This window comes from Rhinopithecus roxellana, chromosome 4 (genome assembly GCF_007565055.1).
Source record: "Rhinopithecus roxellana isolate Shanxi Qingling chromosome 4, ASM756505v1, whole genome shotgun sequence".
Classification (NCBI taxonomy): Eukaryota; Metazoa; Chordata; class Mammalia; order Primates; family Cercopithecidae; genus Rhinopithecus; species Rhinopithecus roxellana.
In genome coordinates, this window is record NC_044552.1 from 8345510 (window position 1) to 8361139 (window position 15630).

Consider the following 15630-nt stretch of genomic DNA (forward strand, 5'->3'; position numbering starts at 1 on the left):
TGTAGCTATTGACTACCATAGTAGACAGCACATATATAGAACATTTCTATCATTCCAAAAGTTCAGATGTACTGTGTTAGTGTAGGAGAAGAGAGAAATACGAAAATTTTTAACTAAAATATAGTATGATAACATATACATAAGAGTTAGATACAAGGTATGGCAGCTGAACAGATGTGATACTATTTAATTGATATTGCAAAGATCCAAAGGGGAGATAATATGTAAGCTGAATTTTTAATGATTAGAAAGATTTGATCAGTTATCTTAGGAAATATAAAGAACATGTCAATAAGCATTGAAGACTTAAATCAGATTATGAAACTATTTTTTACAAACCCTGACTCTCATATTTCTATTTTAGGCATCTGAATAAATGATAATATTCACTGGGGATCATAAATGGAGCACATTTATGAGAAAAGTAGTAAGTTTGAATGGGGCCATTTTGAATTTGGCATGCCTGTTGGACACTTAAGGAAGCTGGATGTATAGTTCTTGAGAATGGAGAAAGGCGGTTTGAGTTAGAAAAGCAGATTTGATGGCATAATATATTTTAGGTGGTTGTTAAATTTGTTAGCATGTTTGAGATGTCTTAGAGGATGTGCAGTGAGAAACAAAAGGGCCTAGCACATCGTGATGAGTTAATATATGTCAGACATTCTGTTAGGCACTTTACATGTATTTGGGAAGAAATGCAGTTACAATTACAATTGTATTTTGGCATGAGAGACCTGGATTTGAATCCTTGCTCTACTACTTTACTGTGTGTGACCTTGAGCAATACACTTAGTTTCTCTAAACTCCAGTTTTCTCGTCTTTCAAAAAGGGTAATAATAAGGCCTACCTCATTTGGTTGTGTCAGAATTAAATACAAAATTTGGAGTGTCTAGCATATGGTAAGTCCCTAATACATATAATTCACTCTTTTTAATTATTAATATTATTATTATTAATGACATATTATTTAGCCTTCATAACAACCTTATGAAGTACCTTTATTGTCTTCCTTTAACTGCAAATACTATGACTTGACTAAGGTTTCTAGTTGGCAGCTAGATGATCCAGAGACAGAATCCAGGTTTAAATTAATTGAAATTTAAAATTTCTCTCCAGGGCTCTTTTTATAAAACTGCTCTGTGGTAGTTTCTTACGCACATTTGAAACAAATATTTGATGAAATTATATTAATAAGAATATATGTATTCTTCATTGTTGTTATTTAAAGAAAAACAGGACAACTCCAGACATGACTCCAAAACAACTCTATAATCATGTTTCAGTGCATGTAACCTCTCTCTTTGCCAAGATAGTTAGTGCTATAAAAGTAATACCTGTCAACAGATTTGATTACCCTCTGCTTTTAGACAACTGAAAATAATAATCTTAGATGTCAGAATATCGACCAAGAACTACAAAAATGTTCTTCTCCATTAAGTTTTGGACAGATAACCTATACTTACTTTGAAATATCTTGCTAAGACTGAAGTTTTAATATATAAATATAGTGGAAATAATTTGTGCCACCCACCAATTTCAAAGGCTAGTTGATAAGTGATTAGAGCAGCTTTATGTCTCTTTACTGTAAAGAGTTATAGGAACCTAATGATTTGTTAGCATTTCAACTGCTGCCTTCTTTTTCCTTTCATGCTCTGACAGTTCTTGTCATAACACCCTTAGCTGGTGATTTAGTGGAATCTCCCTTAGCTGATGATTTTTTTTTTTTTTTTTTTTTGAGACCGACTCTCGCTCTGTCGCCCATGCTGGAGTGCAGTGGCCGGATCTCAGCTCACTGCAAGCTCCGCCTCCCGGGTTTACGCCATTCTCCTGCCTCAGCCTCCTGAGTAGCTGGGACTACAGGCACCCGCCACCTCCCCCGGCTAGTTTTTTTGTATTTTTTTAGTAGAGACGGGGTTTCACCGTGTTAGTCAGGATGGTCTCGATTTCCTGACCTCGTGATCCGCCCGTCTCGGCCTCCCAAAGTGCTGGGATTACAGGCTTGAGCCACCGTGCCCGGCCTAGCTGATGATTTAGTAGTAAGCAGATCGTAGATTTAATACTACACAGCTCCCCTATTTAAAGCTGCAGGGTATTTGTTCCAACGGAACTTTACTTATGTAGCAAACATTCATTGGTACCTTGTATATCAGATACTGTCCAAAAGTGGAAACCCCAAACTGAAAAGGCATAGTCCCTTTCTTTAATGAGTTAATATTCTAGTGAACATAGTGGACTTCTCTACAGAGTAGATTTCTCTACAGAGAAATCATTGCAATAAGTTTTGTAATAAAGGGATGTTAAAGTTGTATGTGGAGCAGTCTTCAAAGAAGAGGTTACATTTGAGTGTAATATTATAAGTATGTACATTTTTAAAGGCCATTAAATTGAACACTTACAATTTATGCACTTCAGTTATGTAAATTTTATCTTTAAAACTATAAAGAGATATTTAACTATAGTTAGCAGGTTTGCTTTTCACAAGGGTGTGGGCTAGCAATTCAGAAACATTCTCTGTATTCTAGACTTAATAAAATGCATTTATTATAGTAATATTTTATAATTTTATATACATGATATATGTATAATATGTATCACATATCTATGATAATAAGAGAATGAGAGTCAGGTTTCCCACTGTTGAGAAGGGAAATGCATATGGACATGGGTAAAAGGCAATGTACTCTGTAATGTTTGATTGCAATTGGAAATATCCGTGTAAACTTATAGTTTTTAATAGTAAAACTTTAATCTTAATTTTTATTTTTTTAACTTTGGTTTTAGGTTTGGGGTAGATGTGCAGATTTTCTATATAGGTAAATTGCGTGTCAGGGGGATTAGGTGTACAGATTATTTCACCACCCAGGTAATAAGCATAGTACCTGATAGGGAGTTTTTTGATTCTCACCCTTCTCCCTCCCTCCATCCTCAAGTAGGCCTCAATGTCTGTTGTTCCCTTCTTTGTGTTTATATGTACTCAATGTTTAGCTCCCACTTAAAAGTGAGAATATGCAGTATTTGTTTTCAGATCTTGTGTTAGTTTATGTAGGATAATGGCCTCCAGCTCCATCCATATTGCTGTAAAGGACATGTTCTTCTTGTTTTTTTGTGTCTGTGTAGTATTCCATGGTGTGTATGTATCATATTTTCTTTCTTTATTCAGTCTACTGTTGATGGGCATTTACGTTGATTCCATGTCTTTGCTGTTGTGAATAGTGCTGCAGTGAACATACATGTGCATGTGTCTTTATGGTAGAATGATTTATATTCCTTTGGGTATTTATCTAATAATGGGATTACTGAGTTGGTAGAACTGAGAATGGTAGTTCTGCTTTGAGTTATTTGAGAAATTGCCACACTGCTTTCCATAATGGCTGACCTAATTTACCTTCCCACCAGCAGTGTATAAACATTCCCTTTTCTCCATAACCTCACCAGCATCTGCTATTTTTTGACTTTCATTAATAGCCATTCTGACCAGTGTGATGGTATCTCATCATGGTTTTGATTTGACTTTCTGTAATGATTAGTTTGTTGAACATTTTTTCATACGCTTGTTGGCTACATGTATATCTTCTGAGAAGTGTCTATTCATATCCTTTACCCACTTTTTAATGGGATTTGTTTTTTGCTTGTTGATCTGTTTAAGTTCCTTATATATTCTGGATATTAGACCTTTGTTGTATGCATAGTTTACAAATACTTTCTCCCATTCTGTAGGTTGTCTGTTTGCTCTGTTGATAGTTTCTTTTGCTGTGCAGAAGCTCTTTCATTTAATTAGGTCCCATTTGTCCATTTTTTATTTTGTCACACTTGCTTTTGGTGTCTTCGTCATGAAATCTTTGCCAGGTTCTGTGTCTACCATGGTATTTCCTAGATTATCTTCCAGGTTTTTTGTAGTTTGGGGTTTTACATTTAAGTCTTTAATCCATCTTGGGTTGATTTTTATAAATGGTATAAGGAAAGAGTCCAGTTTCAATCTTCTGCATATGGCTAGCCAGTTATCCCAGCACCATTTGTTGAATAGGGATTTCTTTCCCCATTGTTTTATCAAAGATCAGATGGTTGTAGTTCTGTAGCATTATTTCTGGGTTCTCAATTCTGTTCTATTCGTCTATGTGTCTGTTTTTGTACCAGCACCATGCTGTTTTGGTTACTGTGGCCTGGTAGTATAGTTTGAAGTCAGGTAACTTGATACCTCCAGCTTTGTTCTTTTTGCTTAGGATTGCCATGGCTATTCGAGCTCTTTTTTGGTTCCATATGAATTTTAAAATAGTTGTTTCTAGTTCTGTGAAGAATATCATTGGTAATTTGATATAAATAGCATTGAATCTATAAATTACTTTGGGCAGTATAGCCATTTTAACAATATTGATTCTTCCTATCCATGATTATGGAATGTTTTCCCATTTGTTTGTGTCATTTCTGATATCTTAGGGCAGTGTTTTGTAGTTCCAATTGTAGAGATCTTTCACCTCCCTGGCTAACTGTATTGCTAGGCATTTTATTTTACTTTTTGTGGCTATTGTGAATAGAACTGTGTTTTTGATTTGGCTCTCAGCTTGGATATTGTTGGTGTATAGGAAAACTGGAAAGAAAACATAGCATCTACCATAACAAGAAAGCTCCAGATAAATGATACAATTATAACTATTTTTCCCTCACAGAACTAAGGTTGCAGCACAACAAAGAAGCCTGAAATTTAAAGAAAGGCCCTTATTGGGATGTAAGCACTGTCATACCTGAGTCAAAGCATGAGATGAAGAGATGTTAGCTGCCATACAAACAGGATAAAAAAGAAAAAAGTGGGTTAGATGAAATATTTGAAAAAATAAAAATAATGGAAAACATGAAAATACATATCCAAGAAATGCATGGGACCCCATGCAGCATATGTGAGGGAAAAAATCTAACTAGACAAATAAAATCCAAACTGCTGGAAACCAAAAGTCAAAAGAAAATCTTGAGGACAATCCAAATAAGAATTACAGTAGATATCTCATTAGAATTTGTGCAACCCAGAAGACAATAGAGTGACATCTTTAAAGCATTGAAAGAAAGAAAAAAAAACTAGCATCTCAGAATTCTATGTTTTTTTATCCATTACTAGAATCAGCAAGAATTCTATATCTTTTAAAATAAAATCAAACAAATATTGTTTTGAACAAACAAAAGATGAAAGAATTAACTATCAGCAGATCTGTGCGAGATGAAAAATTAAATGAGTACTTTAGCAGGAGGAATAAGATCCTAGAAACATAGTTGTACACAAAGAAATGAAGATTACAGAAATGCTGAAAAGGAAGGTAAATATCAAACACATTTTTAAGTTGATAATTATCCTGAAAGATAACCGAATGACTAAAGCAAAAGTAGTAGCCATGTAGTATATGTTGGTAGAATATTTACATCTAAAATTTATGAAAATGATAGCACAAAGGATGGGAAAGTGGACTTGGGAGTACAGAGCTGTGAGTGTGAGATCCTTAAACTACATGTGAAACATAATAGTTTGAAGGTAGATTGTAAATAGTTAAAGGGATATATTAGCAGACCTACGGCAACCATTAAAAAGTTATAAAAGATGTTTGTTTGTTTTTTTGTTTTTTTGTTTGTTTGTTTGTTTTTGAGACGGAGTCTCGCTCTGTCACTGGGCTGGAGTGCAGTGGCGCAATCTCAGCTCACTGCAACCTCCACCTCCCGGGTTCAAGTGATTCTCCTGCTTCAGCCTCCCGAGTAGCTGGGACTACAGGTGCCCTCTACCATGCCCGGCTAATTTTTGTATTTTTAGTAGAGACAGGGTTTCACTATGTTGGCCAGAATGGTCTCGATCTCACTTAGTGATCCACCCCGCCTCGACTTCCCAAAGTGCTGGGATTACAGGCATGAGCCACCATGCCCGGCCCCCAAAATATGTTTTTTAAAAGGCGATAGTGAGTGTAAAATGGAATCATAAAAATACTCCATCAATTCAGAACAGAAGGAAAAAGAGGGAAAAAAGGAACAAAAACTAAATAGAGTACATATAAAACAAATAGCAAGATGGCAGATTTAAATCTAACTGATGTCAATAATTACATTAAATTTCCCATGAAAATGCAGAAAGTATCAGATTGATTTTTGAAAAGCAAGACCAATATTTATCTGGTGAATGAGATTCCATGACCATGAACGTGGTTTACCCAGTGCAAGGCTTGTCCATTGCATGTTGGGTGTGCTGACCCCTGTGATTTCCCCACATGTGGAAAACCTGACTGTGGAATTTGTGCTAGTTGGGAACTGTGTAATTGCTTTAGAAAAAATAAAAAGAGCATGGTACTCTTGTACGCTGTCTACAAAACAAACCCATTGTACATATAAAGGCAAAATATGTTAAAAGTGATAAAGAAGGACCTTAAATAATAATAAAGGAGTAAGTTTAAAACAAGATATAAGAAGAGATAAAAAGCATAAATGTGTATGCAATTAACAACAGAGCTTCAAAATACATGAAGCAAAAACTGCTGGAGCTAAAAGAAGTAGACAAATTAATCATAGTTAAGACATCTATACTCGTCTTTCAGTAATCAATAAGACAATAAAGGGAAAATCAGTTATGATATACAAGGCAAGAACAATATTATTAACTGGTTTGACCTAATCAACGTTTATAGAACATCCAACCCAGTAACAGTGGAATATACATTATTTTCAAGTGCACACGGAGCATTCACCAAAGAAAGACCATATTCCCGGCCATAAAACAAACCTCAATAAATTTAAGTAGAATTACATGCAAAGTATATTCTGTGATTTAAAGTAAGAATTAAACTAGAAATCTATAACAGAAGAATATCTGAAAAAATTCCCAAGGATTTGGAATTTAAGCTACACAATTTTCAATAACAACTGGGGCCAGGTGCGGTGGCTCACGCCTGTAATCCCAGCACTTTGGGAGGCTTATGGCGGGCCTGAGGTCAGGAGTTCAAGACCAGCCTGGCCAACATGGCAAAACCCCATCTCTATGAAAAATACAAAAATTAGCCGGCCATGGTGGTGCATACCTATAATCCCAGCTACTGGAGAGGCTGAGGCAGGAGAATCATTTGAACCATTCGAACCCCAGAGGCAGAGATTGCAGTGAGCCAAGATCGTGCCACTGCACTCCAGCCTGGGCAACAAAGCGAGACCTCATCAAAAAAAAAAAAAAAAGGAATATATTTTAAATTTAATTAAAATGAAAAGCAGCATATTAATATTTGTGAGATGTGGCTAAAGCAGTGCTTAGAAGGAAATCTACAGCATTAGACAACTATATTGGGAAAAAAACCCTGCCATTTCAATGACTTCAATGTCTACCTTAAATAAAACTTATAGTAAGCAAAAGGAAGGAAATAATAAACATAGGAAGAGAAATCAATAAAATAGAAAATGGAAAAACAATAGAGAAAAGCAATGAAAACAAAGCTTTTCGTTTGTTTGTTTGAGAAGAACAACAAAAAAGATAAACTTTTAGCCAGACTGATTAGAATAAAAAGAGGAGACAAAAATTGCAAACAAATATCAGAAATAAAAGAGGAACGTCATTACTGACCCCAAAGACATTAAAAGCATGATCAGCAGGTATTACAAACAAGTTTATGCAAATACATTCAATAACTTAGATGAAATAGACATGTTTCCCTTCTAAGTATATCAACATATGCTGAAATAGACATATTTCTTAGAAGATTCAAATTATCAAGTTTTCTTCAAGAAGAAATAGATAATCTAGACCTATATCTCGTAAATAAATTGAATTTGTAATACAAATCATTTTATGAACAAAACTCCAGGTCCAAATGCATCACCTATAAATTCTACCCAATTAAGGAAGAAATAATACAAATTCTACACAAACTCTTCCAGAAAATAGAAGAGAAGGAAATATTTATCTGTCCTTTATCAAGCTAGCTTTATTCTAATAACAAATTAGACAAACATACTATAAGAAAAAAATAGATACATACCCCTCATGAACATAACTTCATAATTAAAATTTTTTTTTTTTTTTTTTTTTTCTGAGATGGAGTTTCGCTGTATCCCCCAGGCTGGAGTGCAGTGGCACTATCTCGGCTCACTGCAACCTCTGCCTCCCAGGTTCAAGCAATTCTCCTGCCTCAGCCTCCTGAGTAGCTGGGATTACAGGCACACACCACCACACCTGACTAATTTTTGTATTTTTAGTAGAGATGAGGTTTTGCCATGTTGGTCAGGCTGGTCTCAAACTCCTGACTTCAGGTGATCCACCTGCTTCAGCCTCCCAAAGTGCTGGGATTACAGGTGTGAGCCACCATGCCTAGCCATCAGTTCTAAAAAAATTCATCCTTTAGTATGTGAAACATAATATATGATGACTAAGGGTGGTTTATCTTAGGAATAGAAGGTTGTTTCAACTTTAGAAAAATCAATCCATGTAATTCAAGCAGACTAAAGAGAGAAAAAATATATGATTATCTCAATAGCTGATAAAAAAAGTATTTGGCAAAATTTAATATTCATGCGTGATTTTAAAAAGATAAAATGCTCAGCAGTCTAAGAATAGAAGGAAATTTCCACAATTAGATGTAGTGTGTCTACAGCAAACCTAAAACTGTCATACTTAATAGTCAGATATTGAAAGCTTTCTTCCTAAAATTTTTAAAAAGCAAGATATCTCCCCTTACCACTCCTAACCAGTATTGTACTAGAGTTCTTAGCTAGTGAAATCAGGCAAGAAAAAGAAATAAAATGACATACAGATTGGGAAGAAAAAAAAAAACTGCTTCTACTTGCAAATGACATTGTCTGTACCGAAAAATCCCATAGAATCTGTAAGAAATGTTATAAAAATTTTAATTTGGTTTAGCAAAATCCCAGGATAGAGGTCAATATACTAAAATCAATTTTATTTCTATATACTAGCAATAAGTAATTAGAAAATGAAATTTTAAAACCAGAATCATCTACAATAGCACCAAAAGCTGAAGTATTTAGCTATAAATCCAATAAAACATGCAAAATCTCTGTTGAAAACTAAACAACACTGACATAAAAAATGAAAGAATATCTGCTGCTGTGAATTTGGTCACCTGGTTCCAGTTCCATGTCTTCCTCTTTACTTACTATGTGAATTTGAGCAGTTTCTTCAGTTACATTGTACTCCTCTTGCTCATTTGTAAAATGAGACTGATAATAATAACTACATAATGAGGTAATGTTATGATATGTGTCTAATAGAGTACCTGGCATATCATGAATGCTCAATAAATGTTATCTCTCCTTATTTTTATTAAAATTACAGTGTGCATAAAGTCAGTATTTTACTGATTTCGCCCAATGTTGTTTCCACAAGGGTGGTTTTTTAAAATAAATCATATATGTCATGCTTCTCCATATGTGGCAGTCATGAAAATGCACCATGTTGGTCTGCTGCTTCAGAAGCATAACTGACTTGTGGCCCAACTGCTGTCCTTTGTGATCCTCCGCCACCTTTATGCTAAAGTCACGCTTCCTGCCAGCTCCCCGAGCCAATGACTCAGTGCAAATGCCTGAGTTTCCCTGGCAGAAGCTAGAGGAAAGCATAAAGAGGTGAGATGTGCTAGAATGGATATATTGTGTGAAACCTGGACACTAACCAGAGAGTATGTTCCACAGGAAGGCCCATTCGCCGAAACATCAGGCCTCACCTACGTTCAGTGATTGCTGTCACAGAGATAGGTAATTAATATTCTTGAGGATAGTAAGGCCTCAAAATGAGAGACCAAGTGGCCAAGCTTAACCACTAGAAACCCAGAGTCCACAATTACTGTAACGACCGGGAAGATCAGAGGCATCAAAGGGGGCTTGACTGTCAAGGAGTTGGAGGGATGGATACTACAGCATGGCATTCCCACAGCCAAAATAGATAAGGGCCAACAAGGCTGATGCTTAACATCTACAACCAAAAAAGGCAAGAAAGGAGGAGCAAGAGGCTGACAACGATTGCCCCAGTAAAGTCATGATACTTTGCTCAATTCTAGGAACTGAGCCAATTTTCAGGTCCAAAATCCATTGACTAAAAAGACAGCCGGGCCCCTAAGAATGAGTACTCTGCAACACTGCAACAAGTTTATATCGAGATGACTTGTCCCCTCCTTCCCCAAAGGGACCTACGACCATTTGCTTGGGTGACTGTATGCCAGGGAAAGGGAAGGTCTAGACTATTGCACACAAGTTCCGAGTTGACCTTGACACCCGGACACCTTGTTGAAGTGGGGGCTTATAAGAGTCAAGTAATAAATGGAGTCGTAGCTGGGTCTGGCATAGAGTGGGCCCACAAAACCTGTAGACTCACCCAGGGATCATTTCTCCATCTCCATGTATCACTGGAATGAATGTACTTGGCAGTTGGAGTAAACCCTACATTTGTTCCTTGGTCAGTGAGGAAGTGCTATCGTAGTGGGAGAGGCCAAATGGAAACTCTGAAACTGTCTCCCAGGCAACATGGTAAATACAAAATAGGGATTGGTCATCTCTATGATATCTCTTTTTAATTGCTAGTCTCCCCCAGCAGGAAGTGGATGGACTCTGAAAAATGACAACAGATGACTACAGTTTCAATCACATGGTGGTGGATTGCGGCTGCTGTGCCAGAGGTGGGATCACAGCTAGAACACATTAATCAGGCCGCAGGTCCGTGGCATGTGGTTGTCGATTTGGTGAATGTGCCTTTTCTATCCATATTAGAAAAAAAGATCAGGAACAATTCACATTCACGTGGGACAGACTCCAATATACGTTTATTGCTTTGCCTCGGGGCTATCTTAGCTGCCCTTTGCCATAATAGTCTGAAATAATCTAGATCACCTGAACCCACTGAACATCAAACCCATCCATTGCATCAGTGACATCATGTTCATTGGCTAGAAGAAGCAAGAGGTGGCTAGTATGCCGGAGGTCTTGGTAAAACACTCATGCTCCAGAGATGAAAAGATGAATGAGGATTTAAGGAATCCAGTGGTTAAGTTCATGCTGGAATATCCCCTCCAAAGCAAACAATAAATTGCTGCATCTTATAGCTCATACCTCAAAAAAGGAGTGCCTGGTAGGCCTCTTTGGGTTCTGAAGGCAACTCATGCCACACCTAAGACTGCAATTCCAGCCCACAAATTGGGCAACGTGATTATTGGCAGCTTCGAGTTGTGCCTGGAGCACAAAAAGGCTAGAGATGCAGGCCGCAATGCAGGTCTGTCACCTGTGAAAGGGGAGGGAAAAGGAGGGTTAGTTAGGAAGAGTCTCAAACTGCAGTGCTGCCCTGCAAAAGTCTCAGCCAGCCCAACAGGGAGCTCCAAAGCAAAGGTTGCCTGTTGGAGAAGTTCCATGATGAACAGAAAGGGCCAGGCCCTGGCACCCCCACTGTGCTCATCAGCTGTTGAAGGTCTGCCTAGGAAAAGCATGGCCTCAACTCAACTGCTGTGGCTAAACAACCAGAGGCACTGCAACCAAGGCTATCACCTAACTGCACCCTCACAGCTAATCTGCAAGTTCTTTCTTGAAGGGAGATCATAATAGCTCCATATCCCCTTATTGGAGAGAATTCTCACTGTGCATTCTGCCAAGGAGCTGGTATGTGTGTGTGTGTGTGTGTGTGTGTGTGTGTGTGTGTGTGTGTGTATGCACACATGTGACAAAGGTATATTTAATTCATCAATGAGGGACCCAGCAGGATGAAGAAAGAGAAGAAAAATTACTATATATAGTTAATGAACAAAAAGAATGCTGGAATAAGATTGCAAGTTAGATTGAAACTGGTAAATTATGAAACAACAAAACTATAATCTGTAGGATTTATATTTTCTACTGGGCAGAAATGAACTGCAACATAATGAACTTCCACAAGTTAATATTAACTTTACAAGAGTCTCACCTTAATCAATAGCTAACAATCAAAGTAAATTTCTTCCCATAAAACTTCTCAACTGGGGGAACATTTGCCCTCTCCCCACTCCAGAGATATTTGACAATGTCTGGAGACATTTGTGATTATCACAACTAAAGGGATGAGGGAGTGCTACTGGTATCTGGTGGGCAGGGGCCAGGGATGCTGCTAAATGAGCTATTATGCCCAGAACAGCCCCCAGAGCAAAGAATTACCCAGACCAAAATTTTAATAGTGCCAAGACTGAAAATCGTGTATAGATGACATTTTTGATGGCTTATTAGGCAATGCTGTAGTATGACATTAAAAGGGCATAAGAAGAAGATCTTTAATGTTTCCTTCTGCTTTCACCTAAATGTAAAATTGGGATAATGATAGAAGCAACTTCTATCATTTAGGGTGAAGGATATTATTAAATAAAACAATTGTTCGTTGACTGTATTTTTACAAAGATGATGCACAAATATATATCCCATCCCACATGCTCTTCTTCTGACGTGACACTGACATTCCTGTATTGAGGGGTGGAGGCTATGTTCCCTTGAACCTGGGTAGATCTTTGCAACTACCTCCATCAACAGAACACAGCAGAAGTGACACTTCCTGACATCTGAGGCTGGATCATAAAAAGCAACACAGCTACCTCCTGGCTCTCTTTCTGGGGACACCACCTTGGATGTTCTGAGCCAACATGAAACAAGTCTGGTTATGCTGGAGAAATCCTAGAGAGGGACTACATAGAGACCGAGAGAGGCTCCCACCCAGCCTGTCCAGTCTTATCAGATGACTACAGTTTCAATCACATGTCTGGTGTGACACCAGACATGGGAGCGAATGAGGCTTTACAATAACTCCCAAGTACTGTCTGATTGCAATCTCATATGAAAGAAGCCTCCAGGCAGACCCACCTGACAGAGTGGCTTCTGAATTCCTGGCCCACAGACACCGTGGGAGATAAATGATTTTGTTGTCTTAAGCTTCTCTATTTTAAAATGATTTGTTCCATAGCAATAGACACTAAAACAACAATACAAACATAGTCCCTAGCACCCTGCATGGAAAGTGAGTTAACTGGTCACTCTTTTGGGGTAGTTTTAGTATTTTTAAGTAGTATTTACGTAGTATGTTTACTGTTTCCGTGCGCTAGAGGGCACACTATCCATTGACAGCCCTCATACATGGAGGTGTAATTTCCTAACTAAAGCACCAGGTGGAGCCAGCCCCTAATTTTTCGCTGTCCCTTTCAGAGGGTAAACTTGACAAAATGGAAAAAAGGCTTCAGAATCAAAATGCTAGCATGTTTAGAGAGATGTGTTAGAGAATGCTCAGTATTCTAAATTCTCAAATTCTAAAACACAAGAAAGCTTATTTTGATGAATAACTTATCCCTAGGCAGGGTGTGCACACATAGAAAAAGAAAATCTTTTTTTAAATTTTTTTTTAATTTTTTACCTTTGTCACATTCCTGTTAAATACAACAGAGAAGGTTATGTTTTCTTTAAACCCTGAAAAGGAGAAGAGATCTGCAAGCCTATGATTTCTAAACAATACTGTACTTAATTTTAGCCATTATCTAGACACATAGCTAATACAAGTCTGTTTGCTGTTTGCTTCTGACGGTAAGACGATATTTCTGAATACTGATTTATAGGACTCAGATAACATCTGTACCATCATTTTAGCTTAAACATTTTTAAGTTTGCATGTTTTCTAGTCCTTTATTTTGTATACACAGAATTTAATGCTCTAGTGGCTGTGAAAATGGGCCATGATTCCGATTGCAGGAAATCTGTGAACCAAATCCCTTAAAATGAATTGGGTGAACCAAATACATTGTATCTCCCTCTTGTCTGAGAAATTCAAAGCAGACTTTATCCATCATCATTCACTGTAACCTGAGCAGGTTGGCCACCCGTGCTTATGATGATGATCTGCCAGTGCCTGTGTTACTCCTGAAGGCTGATGCCTCTACCCTGAGATGGCTCAGGGATGGTTAGGGCAATAGAGCAGTGGTCTTGAGAATAAAGATGGTTTATGATCTGCTTATCTGATTAGAGGTTTATATTATAAAGTCAAGGCTTCATAGCCTGGTAGGGGATAAATCAAATGGCAGAAAGGATGGAGGCAGCTTGAACTCTGAAGAGCTGATTCTCTGAAGGTATTTCTTTTTTTTTTTTTTTTTTTTTGAGATGGAGTCTCGCTCTGTCGCCCAGGCTGGAGTGCAGTGGCCAGATCTCAGCTCACTGCAAGCTCCGCCTCCCGGGTTTACGCCATTCTCCTGCCTCAGTCTCCCGAGTAGCTGGGACTACAGGCGCCCGCCACGTCGCCCGGCTAGTTTTTTGTATTTTTTAGTAGAGACAGGGTTTCACCATATTAGCCAGGATGGTCTTGATCTCCTGACCTCGTGATCCACCCGTCTCGTCCTCCCAAAGTGCTGGGATTACAGGCTTGAGCCACCGTGCCCGGCCTCTGAAGGTATTTCTACAACTTTTGACTCCACCCAAACCCTAGCTGACCTGTTATCTTGCTGATTAACCACAAGAACTGAGGGAGAAAGTAAGGTGTGATCAGCTCAAACCCTATCTATCTCAAGCTGGGACTAACACAAAGCAAAGCCAAACACAATTATATGGTAAGTCAGTAGAATCATGTTCCTATGTAGCGTGTCTGTCGGGGATGAGACTGATTCCCTATGGTCCTGTCTCATCACTTTCTGCTCACAGAGTGTATATGTAATGTATTTTTCTCTGACACGCTAGTACTGGCAAAGGCTGTCTTCTTTGGCTTAACCACAAACGGTAGAGCATGAGAGCCTCAGAACACCTCCAGTCTCTCACAGCTACTTTTGGAAATTCCCAGGGACAATTGTGCACATGCTCTCAAGAAGTTCCCCTGGATCCTCAAAACAGCCCTCTGAATCCGCAGTAGCAATGGTGACAAGCCTGCTGCAACCCTTTAGAGGGTACTTGGCTGGGTCCCCCGGTCACTGATACTGACAGCAGGATTTTCAGGTCACTACTAAGCACTTCCCACAAATGGCCATGACTTCATTCCATGCCCTTGGTAGCCTGTCAGTGCAGAGGCTGGAGCGCGATGAGGTAGGCAGGGAGGCAGCCTCTGTCCCTGTGACTATTATCCTCCGTTGCTAGGCTGTCTTCTCGGGGATCATCTCCTTAGGGTCCCTTATCAAGTCTGTGAGGGGCTGGTCAGGCATACAGCAGTATGAGCAGCCATTCGTCCCACCCAGCCTCTCTAAAAATGACGAAAAACCATGGTATGTGGCCCAGATCTGGATACTCTACCTGGGGATGACTTCTTTCTCATAAGTCATTCACTCCTCAGGCAAATAACATACCATGGTAAGCTAAGCCCACCCTATTGCCCTTGCACCCCAGATGCACCCACATTAGCAGGCTCAGCCCATGCTAGATCTCAAACTGACCTTGGATTGCTCAAGCAACTTTAAACCCAAACCTACAAAGCTGATGTGTAGCTCACAATTTGATGACTATGCAAATTACATCATGAAATGTCTCCACTAAACATGTGACTGGACACATCTGAATTTACAATGGGCACACGGCATCTTGGTTTCATAGGTGAAAGACTGAATAAGGACCTTTTATGCAATAGTTCAATCTGAAATGGATTAAGGCAACATTTAGAATCTTTAAGCAGGGTAGTACTTTTTCAAATGGGCATGTTTCCAAGAGATA

General features: G+C 38.5%; 1 non-coding gene across 1 annotated transcript; it reads left to right on the top strand.

Moving 5' to 3' along the window:
- Nucleotides 1-6133: 6133 nt before the first annotated feature.
- On the top strand, nucleotides 6134-6294 carry LOC115897237. The gene has a single exon (XR_004057153.1). It is a non-coding gene; the product is annotated as a U1 spliceosomal RNA (small nuclear RNA).
- Nucleotides 6295-15630: the final 9336 nt, after the last annotated feature.